General features: G+C 34.8%; 1 protein-coding gene across 5 annotated transcripts in view; it reads left to right on the top strand.

The window, feature by feature from the left end:
- LOC149078684 (plexin-B-like) overlaps positions 1–14856 on the top strand; it is a 316513-nt gene that overhangs the window by 109347 nt on the left and 192310 nt on the right. For all 5 annotated transcript variants that reach the window (XM_089240827.1, XM_089240830.1, XM_089240832.1 and 2 more), the window contains exon 3: positions 4696–4746. The gene's annotated coding sequence lies outside the window, so the exon portion shown is untranslated. The remainder of the gene's footprint in view (positions 1–4695; positions 4747–14856) is intronic.

Raw genomic sequence — 14856 nt, forward strand, 5'->3', positions numbered from 1 at the left:
CGACCATGACTTATTTCATGCGCTGTAGCATTTGGCACTGAAGTAGAGACATTAGTAACTACCCTTAACTTCCGCAAATGGCTCCCAGGTGGGGTGGTGGAGAGAGTGAGGCGGCTTATCTCAGCTTAATACTTTGTGGGGATGTATGACTTTCCTTTCCGAGTTCACCTCGGCATAATATACAGAAAAGGTCAATTTCTTTGTTTAATTTCTATTCTGCGAACAGGCTTGTACGCGATATGTGTGTTTGGACATGTTTAAAAATTGGCTAACGAATGTAATTGGAGACAATAACACTGCCAACAATATGGACTTCCAACACATTTCCATGTCATATTCTTGAATTTTGAACGCCAAAATAAGAAGTTTGTTCAGTTGTAGTGGGGAAAAATATGTTGATGGCATGTGCACCAATTGCTGTCATGGTTTTGCCACTTTCACGATTGTAACTAAAAATACAGCAAAAAAAAAGTTGTATTATCTATTTAATTGTTAAGATTTGGTGATCACATGTCACATTAAATGTTCAAAATAAAATCTTGGAAACACTTCGGGAAGTTGTAGACACCCTGTATATTCTTAGAAAACTTGATATAGCGGTTGAATGATGAAGTCATTGACAGTAAAATGTCATAAGGCGATCAACTGGAGTTGTGATCAATATAGAAAGTGATTTCCATGGCTATTCACGAATTTTGTACTTTTAAAATGAAACAATTGCACGAACTTGGGAATTTCCTTTTATTAGGAACAAATTTTGTTTCAAAACCTCTTAAACACATTTGGTAGCTAAGAGTTCATCCCGGGTACGAAGAAGCATTTTTTTTTTTTTTTTTTTTTGCTTACGAAAATTCCCAATTGCCGAATATGATGATTGGAGAAAAGCAAAGAGTTTGTGCGTGTGTGATAGGGAAAAGGACGTGAGGGCAGAGGGATGTAGATCCAAAGAAAGAGTATGAGGTAAGTTAACAGGGGGGAAACTGCAATGAAACGATTTAACGAGACCTAGGTCGTATCCTGTAGAGGAGGAGAGAAAAATAAAATAAATAAAATGCATCACCCCTACCGAAGCATAGTTGTTGTGTTTTTTTTTCGTGACCCGAGGGGGTATCTGGGGACCCCAAGAAAGGCGATTACATTTGCATTTCTTTTTTTAAACTCCATACCCTTCTTTGCCCTTAAGGAGCAGCAGCTGAAGCGACTGCATGGGGTGCTCATTATTCTGCGCCGTTCGGAATTTACGACGCGTGACAGCGGGTGTAGTTGGTTTAATTTTTTTTTTTTTAACAAAATTTTTTTTTCCCTCTTTTCCAGGTAAAATTTCCTTCGACCTCATCTTATTTCCCAGGCCGAAGCTTTTGAAAACTTTCACTTAAGGCAAAAAAAATAAATATATATATATTTTTCAATCCTCACGAAAGTCACGATGCTAGTGAGTGCATTAAACTGTTTATGCTCTCAATGCCCGTATATATATATATAGTATGTTTCATTGAAGAATAAATTTCTTTAATAAAAAATAAAATAAAATCGAGGGAACGAACTTTGAATAACCACCTGCTGTTCCAACATTTATTATAAATACTTTGAAGAAGACAAAAAATGCTATTGTGCCAAAAACGATTTCTCTTAAGAAGAAGAGACAGTAGTCGCATTGTCTTTTGTGATGATGGTAATGCTGCGAAGAATACAAACCAGTATTGAATTCGGCATGTTTTTTTTTTTGTCTTTTTGTAGTTGTGTTGAAGAAAAGAAATTCAGTTTAGAAAATTTGGAATTTTCTAACTTTGGTTTTGTTTCTTCGTTGGGAACAATCTACAGTCACGTTCACTTAAATCATACATACTCAATCCATAACCCGCGGGCTAAATGTGACCCTCGAAGTCATCCAATGAGGCCCGTGACCTCAAACCGAATTTTTTCAATTCAACAAGCGACACATTTACGGATAACTTGCGGTGGGTACTTAACAGGTGATTTGCGGTGCAGTTCCACATCACCTAAGTGACTCGCGCTGCGGTTACACATCACTTAAATGACTCGAGGTGCAGTTACACCTCACTTAAGTGGCCCCGCAGGACGTTTTGTGTTACTAAAGTGACACGCGGGACATTTTGTATTACTAATGTGACCCACGGCACAGTTCTAGAACACTTAAAAACCTACAGCATATTTACAGATCACTTGAGTGACCGGCGGTGCATTTACAGATTACTTGAGCGACCTCACGGCGCATTTACAGACCATTTAAGTGACTCACGGTGCAGTTATACATCACTTAAATCACATTTTATATTACTAATGTCACCCACGGCGCAATTCGAGAGCTCTTAAACACCTTCGGCATATTTACAGATCATACATACTTACGTGATGCGGAACTGCACCGCGAAACTCTTTAGTGGCCCACAGCACATCTCCAAATCACTCAAGTACCCACGACGTATTTTCTGATCGCTTAAATGACCCGCGACACGATTTCAAACCAAATTAAGTGTCCAGCACTCTCCTGTAGGTTGAGCTCCCTTAGCTTATATTATACCGCCTTCGTGATTGGAGAAATGTGTGTTATAAGCGAGGTCTTGAAATTAGCTTATACAGCAGTTGTAAGTACGCACAAAGTGCGTTATTAAGATTTTCTCGGACAAAATAGTCTTATGTAGTGCGCTATTAAATTTAACATAGAATGAATAGTTTTAAAAATTTATTGATGAGCAGTAGAATACATAAGGTACAGAACATATAGACAAAACTACATACACTTTTTTCTCAATTTAATTGATTCCACTGATTATATTTGAGTTTATGCTAATGGTTTTCATTCAACCATTGGCATTACAAAAGAGTTGTTTACTTTTCTCCTTAAAAAATAAGCAACTAATTTTCATGAATTTTACTCGTCATCAATCAGCATGCTTTTTGCATAGTCTTTCAATAGATGGAGATTTGATGCTGTTGAAACGGAGCAGAATTTCACTTTTCACGATTAAAATAATCATTTATCACTGCCATCTAACGAGTGATATTGAAAATTAGAAAACCCTGTTGAAGAAGAAAATCGAATCTGTGTCGTTACTCATGATTGAATAGAAATAAAAGCTACTTGATATTATTATTCAAGGAACTTCGTGGTGACTGATGTAATATCAATATTGACCCTATTGATTTCTGAAGCAAAAGATTTAGAATCCTATACAATAAAAAAAATATGCATATATATATATATTAATAGCAGTATACATATGTTACCAATGTTATACGATTGTAGACAGCACGATAAGAAATCAACATGTAAGATGTGTAAGTGAATAAATTCAACAAAACATCACAACACAAAACCAGTTTTAGTTATTCGCATCATGAAATGCGATCGAAATACAGAAAAAAAAAATTCATTTCATTGTCTGATGGTTATCATTGACAGAACTCATGTTATGTGTCTCGATGGTATTACTTTTGTCCATCGAACCGCTTTATTTTGATTGACCAATCAATCAGGAACGAACGTTGGGGGGGATGATGGCCATTTTTTAACGGTAACAACCAATCTGTTTTATTTATATATATTTTCCTTTTTTTTTAATTTTTATTTTTTCTCGTGTCGTCCAATTTTCGAGTTTTATAAATGATTTTCGTCGCATGTGTTTTCGAGCAATTTCTCTCTCTTTTTTTTTTTTCATTTTTCTATTGCTCGTGAAGTTTTCGCTCGAAGCTAAAAGAAAAATAAAATAAAAATCACACACAAAATATAAAAAAAAGCAACGTTTTGTTGCAGGGGTTCTTAGTTTCTTGATGGATGGCCTGTCTCGCTTATTTCCACGGATACGAACGGCTTGACCATTGCGTTTTAAGCACGCTTTTAACTCGTTCGTCTTGCCATTCTCCGTATAAATATACATCGGCTCTCTCTCTCTCTCTCTCTTTTAAACCTCCCTCTTCTCTCTTACAACAAGCACGAGACGTATTGTTCTCTTTCAACCGGAGTTTCACGGAAAGTGAATAATTAGTTAAGGGATTAGTTAGTTTTCTGGCCGTTAATTAGAGCGTACGTATATATATACACACACATACTAATCAGTTTTGTGTTACGTGATAGACGACCTTATAAAATTTTTCCCGTTCGGGTTTACCCCCATTAAAATTAATGCGGAAAATTGTAAAAGATGTGATTTTGCTATTTGAGAAATTTCAGTAATTCATTTTCTCTTTAGAGCATTTATATCCGTAACATACATATGCATATAACGCATCTCTCTCATGCTTAATTCATGACCTGCGAATTCGTGGATGTAATCGATACGTGAAAATATATTTATTCAAAAGGGTTATTGTTTTTCAATGTATCGTTTAATCATCATCAGCGACAAATTATTAATTTCTCTTTACATGCAATAATTCTTCTGATAATAGTTAATCACGCTAATAATTCTAATACTTTGAGAGACCGTGATTAAACAATCATACGAGGTCTTCATTACGTTCATCGCAACCGAGATAAGATCGTGGCTTTTTCCGTGTTCAGAGCTATTTGATGTATTATGGAATAAAATAGCGATGAAAACATGACGATGGATAGTTTTTTCCTTATTATTATTCTTTTTAATAACCTAATTATGAAACATTTTCATTCTGATAACAACATGTTTTGCTGTCATATTATTTAATAATTTTTCTTTTTTTTTTCTGTGGTTACAGGCTGGTTTCACCCGACCAGGATTTGAATTCATACTACCATTCGATTATCAGGTATATTTTATGATTTGATTACTTCTAATTGCGTTGTTTCGATGTCGAACAGAAAGACGGTTCATTAATAATTTTATGCATGTAGATAAATATTTATAAAAGGTGCATCAATAGAAATGTGGATTTTTGAATGAGAATTGATTCACACATTATGAAATTATATGGAAGCATAGCCCACTCTGATTTTCGCTTTGTCCTGGGATATCCATCCATTGTATCGGAGTGGAATTTATTCCGCGAATACGTTTGTCTTATGGAATATCGGTTAAAATCTAAATAAATTTTCAAAACATCAATGCCTTTAGCAGTAACCTATTACGTCCAAAATCAATGCGATTTTCAGTTCGCGAGTGATTATTGGAAAGCCGTGGTCCGCAATTGTTGAGAACCAAAGACTACGATCCATGCTCGCAAATCAAAGAGAAATATGTTTAAGTATTTATAGTCCTACCCGAATCAGTGCTAATTTGCTTGAAACTCTCCGTACAGTGTTTAAACAAATATTCGACCAGAATAAGTCGCAATTACATTTTATATTAGCTATCGGATATTTATGAATTTATTCAGCGTACGTTGAATATTTCGGGACCTACTACCAATTTTAATGGTGAAAATATCGCAAAGTCCATACCATTACTGGCTTCATAAATATGGTTATTCTCATCATATACATATGTCTTAATATCATATTGCGTGAACGATTAGTTAGTGCAAATACATAATTACAACCACCCAATACTTTATTACAACCATATTTTTTGTGCGAATTAATTTGTCTCAAATCGTGACATTGTTTCTTCAATTTACATATTCTCCCATCCACAAGTAACGATTGTATATCTTTCGTACATGTACATACAATGAGTTCATAATTTGACCAATGCTGTCATTAGCAAGCAAAACCAATTACGGATGGCAAAAAATGAAATAAAGCTCTAATGAAATTGGTGAGATGTATATATATATTCAATTATGTCTGTTTTGATTGAGGCTTTTCCATGTGGTTTTTTTTATATAAATTTATTAAGTAAATTGTTTCCCCAATTTTTTTTTGAATTTAGGAAATTGGTTAGCACATGTGGCAAGTGAACGCACACAAGCTCAATGAAAAAAAACCCCCACAAAAAACATTTATTAATTTTTTTTCTTGCAAAAAAAAAAAATCTTCAAAAAATTGGAAATAAAAAAAAAAAATTATCCAAGAAAAGAATGAATTGGAAATCGTGATTTTTTCCCCCCCTTCCCAAAACCCCGGAGGTGGAAATAGTGAAGAGCTTACACCATTCCGTTCCCGAATATAATATATTCGAAGAAAGAAAAAATTCAGTATATTCGAAAAATAATTGTTCTTTGCTTAAAAAAAATATATATATTTGAAAGAAATTTCCTAACGAAAAAAACCTTGTGTATTTTTGTAGTTCTGTTTACTGTCCCGAAACAAAAAAATATATTTATTTTTAGCTGAATGATAACGAAAAGGAAAAAAAAAATTGATAAATAGAATTAAAAGGATTTTTTTTTTTCAAATATTTTTTCTCGAAAAGAAAATAAAATACGAAGGGAACTGAATAGTGACTATAGAAAAAAAGAACAAGAAGGTAATGGTGGTTAAGCGCGTGCTTAGGATGCGTGTTTCCTTAAATGCGAACAACTTTACCCTTAGAGAAAGAGAAGTGATTTCAAAAATTGAATAAAAGTACACTCCACACATACACACACACTAGCTATACCACCAACCTGCTTGATGGAAAAACTTCTTACACACACACACACACACACACAGCTCGTAAATGTATAGAAGAGTCCTTGGAGGTGGAGTTTTACTTGGTGGTGCATTTTTCCCATCCTTTTCCTTTCCACCTATTTCCAAGTAAAGTTTATCTGGAAACTTTTAAGAATAGAAAAATTATGGAAAAGTATTTATTCAGGAAAAAATAAAGAAAAATAAATAAAACACACACACAAACACACATGCGTGCTATATGGAAAGACGTGCACGCAAAGCGTTAGCCAATTTTTATCTTTCCTCCATTTTTAATATTTTATACATGCACAATTCCGTTTTTTTTTTGTTTCATCCACGCGTTACGTTTAATTAAAAGCTGTGATCCAATTATCGGATTTTACAAAAGAGTTTGAAAAATTGAGTTATTTTTTTTTTTTAATTTTTGGGAAGAAAATGGACGTTTGTTTACTTTACGTGTATTTTTTTTTTTAACTTTAAAATTCTCCAAGAGTTAAACGAAAGGTGTAATGACATATTTTTCCTTTACCAGAGAAAATAACTTTATCATTATTTTTTTGTTTTCTTTTTTAAACTTTGTTTGTGTTTGTGGAAATTTCAGTTGATTTTGTTTCGTCCGTTTTATGTAAAAAAAAATTAAACAGAAGGAAAAAAAAAATTAATTAAAAAAATTTGGTTTCGTAATTAGTTTATTTCTAAATGAATTAGGATCAATTTATTTTAATATTGACATTTTTTTTTTAATGTATTTCTTTTTGATGAAATAAGAAAAATATTTGTGATTGTCCTACCGAATCCGACGATGCTTCTACGATGGATGGTGCATACACGTTGTTTTTTAAATGCTTTCTTTCTTACAGGAAGCGTCAGCGATCTTTAAGAAACATTAAAAAATATATTATCTAAAGTTCGCTAATCGTTGTAGAGTTCAAAGTTCTTTTTAGATATTATACCTGCATGATAATGTTGCATTATGAATTCGCAATGCACCCCCTTAAATGAGCAAAATCTCGCCCTTAGCACGTATTGTCCTAAGTGCATTTTCCCCCGGACATTTCGTTCCTGATAATTCACCTGCCCAGACCATATGAGTGACTCAGTGAGTGATCCTATGCTTTGCCAATTGAGTTGGACATTTTCCCCCTGATATTTCACCTTTCTTGACCGATTGAATGACCGTATGAGTGAACATATAGATGATGGTATGAGTTACCAAGTGAGTGATCGAGTTGGACATTTACCCCGTGACATTTTGCCTGCAATGACGGTATGAGTGAACATATGAATGATGGCATGATGGTCACTCATGCGGTCAATAACTCTCTTGGTCACTCATATGGTCAATCACTCACTTGGACACTCATATGACACTCACATGGTGACTCATATGGGCAATCATTCACTTGGTGACTCATATGGTCAATCATTCACTTGGTGACTCATAAGGTCAACCATTCACTTGGTGACTCATACGGTCAATCATTCACTTGGTGACTCATATGGTCATCCATTCACTTGGTGACTCATATGGTCAATCATTCCCTTGGGCACTCATAGGTGACTCATATGGTCAATCATTAACTTGGACACTCATAGGTCACTCACTTGGTGGCTCATATGGTCAATCACTTACTTGGTGGCTCATATGGTCAATCACTCACTTGGACATTCATAGGTCACTCACTTTCTTGCTCATATTGCAACTCGTTCATTTATATAGTCAACCACTCAGTCACTCACTTGACCACTCATACAGTCAATCATTCGGCCTCTCCTTGGTCACTCATACAGTCAATCATTCGGCCTCTCCTTGGTCACTCATACAGTCGATTTCACCCTCACTTAGTCACTCGTATTAAGTTTTTCAGAAAATGTACGACAGGACCAAATATGGTGCTGAGTATGTAAATTTTCCTTCCTAAGTATGTATGCGTTTCCTTTGAGTATAACGTTAAAATTTGAATAAGGCCTTCGAAAATCTTAACATAATGTCATCGGGAAATGACTTGATAACATTATTGAAGGTAGCATTATTCGATTTGATAACATCAACGACAATGCCGTCGTTGTCTGAACGTGCTTTGCAAGTTATGCTAATGCGTTTGGCTATTTTCACTTTGCATGTGCCAATTCGTTAGAAATTCCCTACTGGAATGTTTACGAGGTACAACGTAATGAGGGTTTACGGTTAAATAGTCGCAGTTGTTTTTTTTAATAACCATTTTTCATTCATTATTTTGTCATCTGTAACTTTTCACTGTGACACCTTTTCCCGTGCTCTAAAATTCTCACCATTTTCGTTTGCCACTGTTTATTACTGCCTCCCTCGCCAGAGGTCTCTGATAAGGGCATACTTATGTCTATGCGTCTCTACTTTGGAATTATTTTTACTGCGAAATGTAAAATGTTTTATATTATTTGGACGGCGAAAAAACATTATATCGCCTTTGCTTTTACTATGTATGTGCGATCTTTATTTATTTATTGAATTCCCGTTGCGAAGTTTTTCTTTTGAATATCCAAGCAGAGAATGATTCACTGCGATAAAAAAAATACGAATTCATACCTGTATTCTTCGCCATTTTTTCCGCCCTTCTAGCATTTTGTTTTCAATCTTTACATGTTTGAAGTCTTACTCCCCCACCCCTCTCTCTCTCTCTTCCTTTTAATGCTATGTAAGACTTCCAAGCTGTTCCTGAAACCTCAGAATCCTTCCGCTCATAACACCAAACCCCAAACTTTTTTAAGGTATCACATTCTTCGCTGCCGAAGTGTCCTGAGGCCGTCAAAAGTCGCAGTTTACCGAAAGAAATAAAAATAAAAAAAAGAAAGAGAAAGGTATAGTTTATACGGCGATTTTTGTTTCTCCATTTTTCTTCGGTAGCGTAAAAGTAAAGAAAAAAAAAAACAACGAATTTGAATATGAATGCTCGACCGACAGCATCACGTTTCACATTTTACGAAAAGAAAAATCGTAACCTCTGTGCTGTCATTTAGCGTAACACTGTTTTGCATTTAACCCGCCACCGGCACGTTTAAAAGCCGCATTAAAATGCAGACGGCGAAACACCAAAAAGTGAAGGGTAAACGGGTCTATTTCCATTTTGGCCTAGTTCGTGGCGAGGGGAAGAGTTGAGCAAAAAGTTGATCCACCCAAAAATCTTTCTTAACAATAGGCTGCCTACCCCCGCATGAATCTGAACGTTACCTAACTGCATTTTAACCATGACAGAAAAGAAAAAGAGAGAAATGGCTAGTTTTATTTTTTTATTTTTTATTTTAATTGGGTTAACTGTAGAAGAAGGAGTCATCCAACGCTTAGGCGGTGCAGTAGTTCACTAGGATAAATAAACAAGGAAGGAGGGCAAATTCTCTTGATCTGTTGGTTGCCCACCTTTCAATTCCTTTTGTGTACATACAGTATATGTTGCATGCCAGTCATTCGGAATGAAAAGAAAGTTCAGGTACTTACCGGGAATCGGTCCGAGTTTCGTAATAACATTCACCTACAATTTTGTTGGGAAGTGCTCATGATAGCCCCGAGCTGGAAGTAAGCTCTGCTCGGGCTTTTAGAATCCGTTGGTGATATATCTCCCCGCAATATCCATGACCTCTTGATGTTGGCGGTTTTAATAAAAATGAAACAAGGTCGATTCGACCTGTTTTTGGTTCTCCTTCTCTTTCTCTCTCTCTCGATCTTAAGTTTCGGACGAAGTCAAGGATCTTAATCATACCTGGCTGTTTATAAATGTGATAGCAAAAATGTTGTACCTCGCAGTGTTAGTGCTTATCAAAAGGATGGGCGTGCGAAAAGGTGTGGTCCCCTCCGTATGTAGTATTAGTTACAAGTAAAGGGAATAGAAAAATAACTCGCTACTCCACCCCATAGATATGAACAGAAATCAATAATAGAAAATGAAGTAGAAAATCTGAGCATCAAATGTGTGGGTTGGAATCACAGGCAATAACTCTACCTTCACACTCCCTTTAGGGTGGATTATTTGGGAAATTAGCTGTTTATCCTTTACTTCTCACAGATGTATACTCTGTTACTTATCATGTTTTACAAAGATTGTAACGCAGATGAACAAATTGTTAGTTTTTTCTTTTTTTATAAAGGTAAATCAGGTTTATTCATTTAATATTCAAATATTCAGTGACCCTCATTCAAATATTTCATAAAGAAATTTTAATCAAATAATGAATCATGAGTAAAAATTGCCGACTGACACATGAAAGAAGGAAATTTTTAAACTGATTTCTAAACTTTTTTTTTTGTTCAGTCGAAAAGGTGTGTAGACAATAGAGCTCCAAGGTTATTTGAACTAGGACAGTTTCAGATTTCTGAAAACACTTAAATTAATCGCATTAACGTAATACCTATGCGATTTTTGACTTGATTTAAAGTTTATGTGCGAAGCTAATGCATTGCTATAACAATAGCTCAAATATTTTGAACAAAATGAAAAACGACGTGTAAAGTTTCTGAGCAACCGTAGACTGGCTACTATTTGTTTTTGTTTTTATTTATTATTAAAAAAGGAAGTGGCTGATTTTTCGCATGTACATTGTTATGTTTTGGGGAATAAGGGAGAATATCGAATTCTCATGTATGCCAATTTAAATTTCTTTCTAACGTGTAGTAAAAATAATAATAAAAAAATTTAAATATTGTGAAGTATTTGTGGAACTATATATCCGACCATAAATTCGTGGCATCGCTTTTAAAATCGGAAAATTTCGAAGAAAACTCTCATATTGTTTATTGATAACGACGATCCCATTATTATACAGTAGGGCTGTCAAATAACTGTTTATTTTTGTCACTAATGTTATTGGTTTGGTTCAACCATTAGACGAAGGTTTTCAAAAGCTTTAAAGCCTCTTATGTGTCAGCTCTTTCACATCCCTATGGAGATATTCATCCATATTCGAATTTATTTTACCAGATTTATCTTCAAAAATGCCTCGATGAAATCCTAGAAAAGAAACTCAACAAATTGTACAGATTGTTAAGAACTGTTCGCGATTACGAAGATTTATTTACCACTATCATTATTTTGAGATTATAAATAGTCTTTACGCTTTTCACTGTCCATGTGATTGAACGGTTCTTGCACCTGCAAGATACAATACAAGTATTCAAAGATATATATAATGCCACTCTCCGGTATTCATACGAAGGTTTAAACGGTTCACTGATGCGAAGATGAATAATTCATCTTAATTAATACAAATACAACGCCAAAACAGGCAAAATGCCCAACGAGGTGGCTGAGAAAAAGATGCCCATAAAAATATGGATGTCATATATTTAAAAAATACAGCAAAATGAATGTTCAGAAATGAATGTCAAGATCAATTGTTGAGGAAAGAAAATTCAACTGTCTCTGGAGGCGACTGAACCCACGTCCTCTCACTTGCCGCGTGAGCGCACTAGACCACTACGCTATAAAGGCAACGGACTTCTTTCCTTTCAGCTCGTGTGCGCTGAATGAGACCATACGCGGATAGTTAGACGTAACTGCGTCCGAGTAACACGATGGTAGAGATGTTCATCTAACACCGTAAAAGTTTTCTTTAGGTCAGAAGGTGTGATCCGAGAGGGGAACATATATATATATATATATATATATATATATATAGCATGCGTTGTAAAAGAGCAACTGACGGAAACCATATTTATTTGAAACATTTCAAATTTTTTGAACTTTGCTTTTTGACTTCCAAAACTTGTTTATCGTAAAAATGTAGGGGGAACTGATGGTAAATTTTATGCCTATTAGAACTGCCATTATTAGAAACATTTTTGCAGTTTGGAGTAATGGGGGGGGGGGGGAGGGGTGCCCCTTGAGAACGACCTCTTCATTGATCCATATTATCTTACTTTTTTTCAATTTATTCTAATTTATTTTACGTCTTCTCATTTCATCTCTAATTTTATTATTATTGCGTACTCAGCTTGAGGTGACCACCGATAGATGGCCTTCATTTCTAACCGAACTCTTTTGGCAGTAAATTGCAGTAAAATGATGAGACGAGCTCTAACAAAAGAGGTTCGTTGCCTTTGTAAAGTAGTGGTCTAGCGTGTTCAATGGGAAAATGAGAGGATGTGAGTTCGATTCCCCCTCAGAGACAGTTGAATTTTCTTTCAACTGTCTTTGAATTGGTCTTAGCATCAGCTAGCTGTTTGAACCTATACAAGTATTATTCAACCTACCAAGATAGAAGCCATTGTTATTTTCATGGATTAGTAAATGGTTGGGTTACCAAGGACAATATGCTTACATCATCTAGTGGTTTTCACCGTACATGCACTTGTATCACCACCAGGTGATGTAATTGCATGCACGATTAACTTGTAGGAGTGTGACAGAGCCTGGGTGTCTGTCGGATCCTATTTATCATATTCGAAATTGAGTGCGTTCAGCCTATCCACTTTGTTAGGAAGGTTCTGTGGTAAATTTTCACAAAAAACTTTCTTTAAAACGGCATAGTCTATTTTGCTAGTTTCATCGTGCAATGATAATTTATACTTTACGCCATTCTTTCTATATAGTTTAATCATAATGAAAAAATTCACAAAACACTATACTTATTAAAATAGAAACACTGTGCGTAAGATATGTAGACATATTTTTTTTTCTCACAGCATGGACTGATTCAATCATCGTTGAAGTCCTTGAAAATATTTATGAAACATCGTGAATATCCAGTTCAACCGAGAGTAAATAAGTAAAAGCGTACACTAAATGAGAGATGTATTAGCTATCAATGGGAAGAGTGAGAACGAGAAAGCACTTTTAATTGGACACGTTCCAGTTGGTCTATCATCCAGAATAACAAGCTATCGGAGGCGGAGGAAGGCTTATCGAAAATCACCTTCGTCAAAGCCGGAGCACGTTCTTGGAAGACAAGCTGCGATGTTTCTACGAAGGAATAAGGCTATCAAAATATGTCTTCTATAATATATAAGTGAGTGTTTGTGTGTGGCCCGTGAACCAAGGTGTGAATTTTCGTCCTTATCTTTTTTAAGAAAAACAAAATAACAAGACGCGAAATAGGCTAACCATTCCTTACGCACATGACACTGATGGATGAAGTGAAATTGGCCGCTTATTTTCAAGAAATGAAGATAAACATTAAAGAGAGAAAAATAAAACAAAAAATAAGATAGATACTCTCTTAATTTTTTTTTTCTTCGATGCTTTCTGTGAGAAATTTATTTTCCTTCCAAGGAATCTCCTCTCCAATGTGTAAAAATATATGCGCATAATTTCATGAGCAAAAATGAGATTAAATGCACCTGCCGTTTTTTTAATGAAGAGTTGAATCATAAAAACGTGTGACGCTGTGATTATATTATATATATATATATATATATACAACAACACCACACAACATGGAGGTGCTGGCTCATGGCTTCTTTAAAATATTCGCTCAAATATTGCTTTTCTTCTTCTCAAGACTTCAGTTTTACATATTTGACAAGGATATTTATATATTTAAATGTACTATTTTATATAATATACATAATATGATCGATTACGAAATGAAAATTAATTGATACGTAGGAAATAATATGATGCCATTAACGGGAAGTGATTCAGGCTATTGAATCTGAAGATTTATAGAAAGTGATATAACCAGAGATAGGGCTGTAATAACGATTATTTAGTGTCCGTGTGTTTCCTATGGTTACCTAAAACGAGATGGAGGAATTTCTTCTTTTTTTTTCTGTGAAGAGGTGATGAACTTGAGATTTGATGTTTTAGTGAGAAATATTTTCGAAAATATTCACCATGTCCTAAAGTTCATTCACGTGTGTTAAATACCACATGCGGTCGTCGCAGCTCATTGAAAGATTCACAGATGATTATATCGTTCGCGCGTTGTTATCATTTTCGTCAAGTATAGAATAGACTGAAAATATAACATGGGAAAAAATTCGTTTATAGTCATTAGGAGTCTGATTTATGTTATCGGCTTTTTTGTCGTAGAAACTTTTTTTCCATTTTGCTTATTTTGAAACATAAATGATCAGATTCATTTACTCAAATATCATGTATGATCGTGTCGTGCGTATCGTTTCGATTAATTTATACATCATTTTATCTCGACTTTTTATCTTCACTTTATATTAGTTGACATAAATTTCTGTATTTGGTTCACGTTGTCCTAATCGGGCCATATTTGCCACTATAATCCACGTACATCTAGTAGCCTACAGGTCTTACAATGGCTATTCTATACGGAAAACATGTGCAAGGTCAAAAAGAAGTCTCTTTCTTCAGTTAGTCAGTTATAAATTTTTAACTACAAATACATTCATTTGACATCATTAACAGTTCTTCAGCCGAAAGATT

Source organism: Pholcus phalangioides, unplaced genomic scaffold (assembly GCF_987345545.1).
Source record: "Pholcus phalangioides strain wild (caught in Gottingen) unplaced genomic scaffold, Ppha-v1.0 ptg000013l_1, whole genome shotgun sequence".
In the NCBI taxonomy this organism is placed as follows: Eukaryota; Metazoa; Arthropoda; class Arachnida; order Araneae; family Pholcidae; genus Pholcus; species Pholcus phalangioides.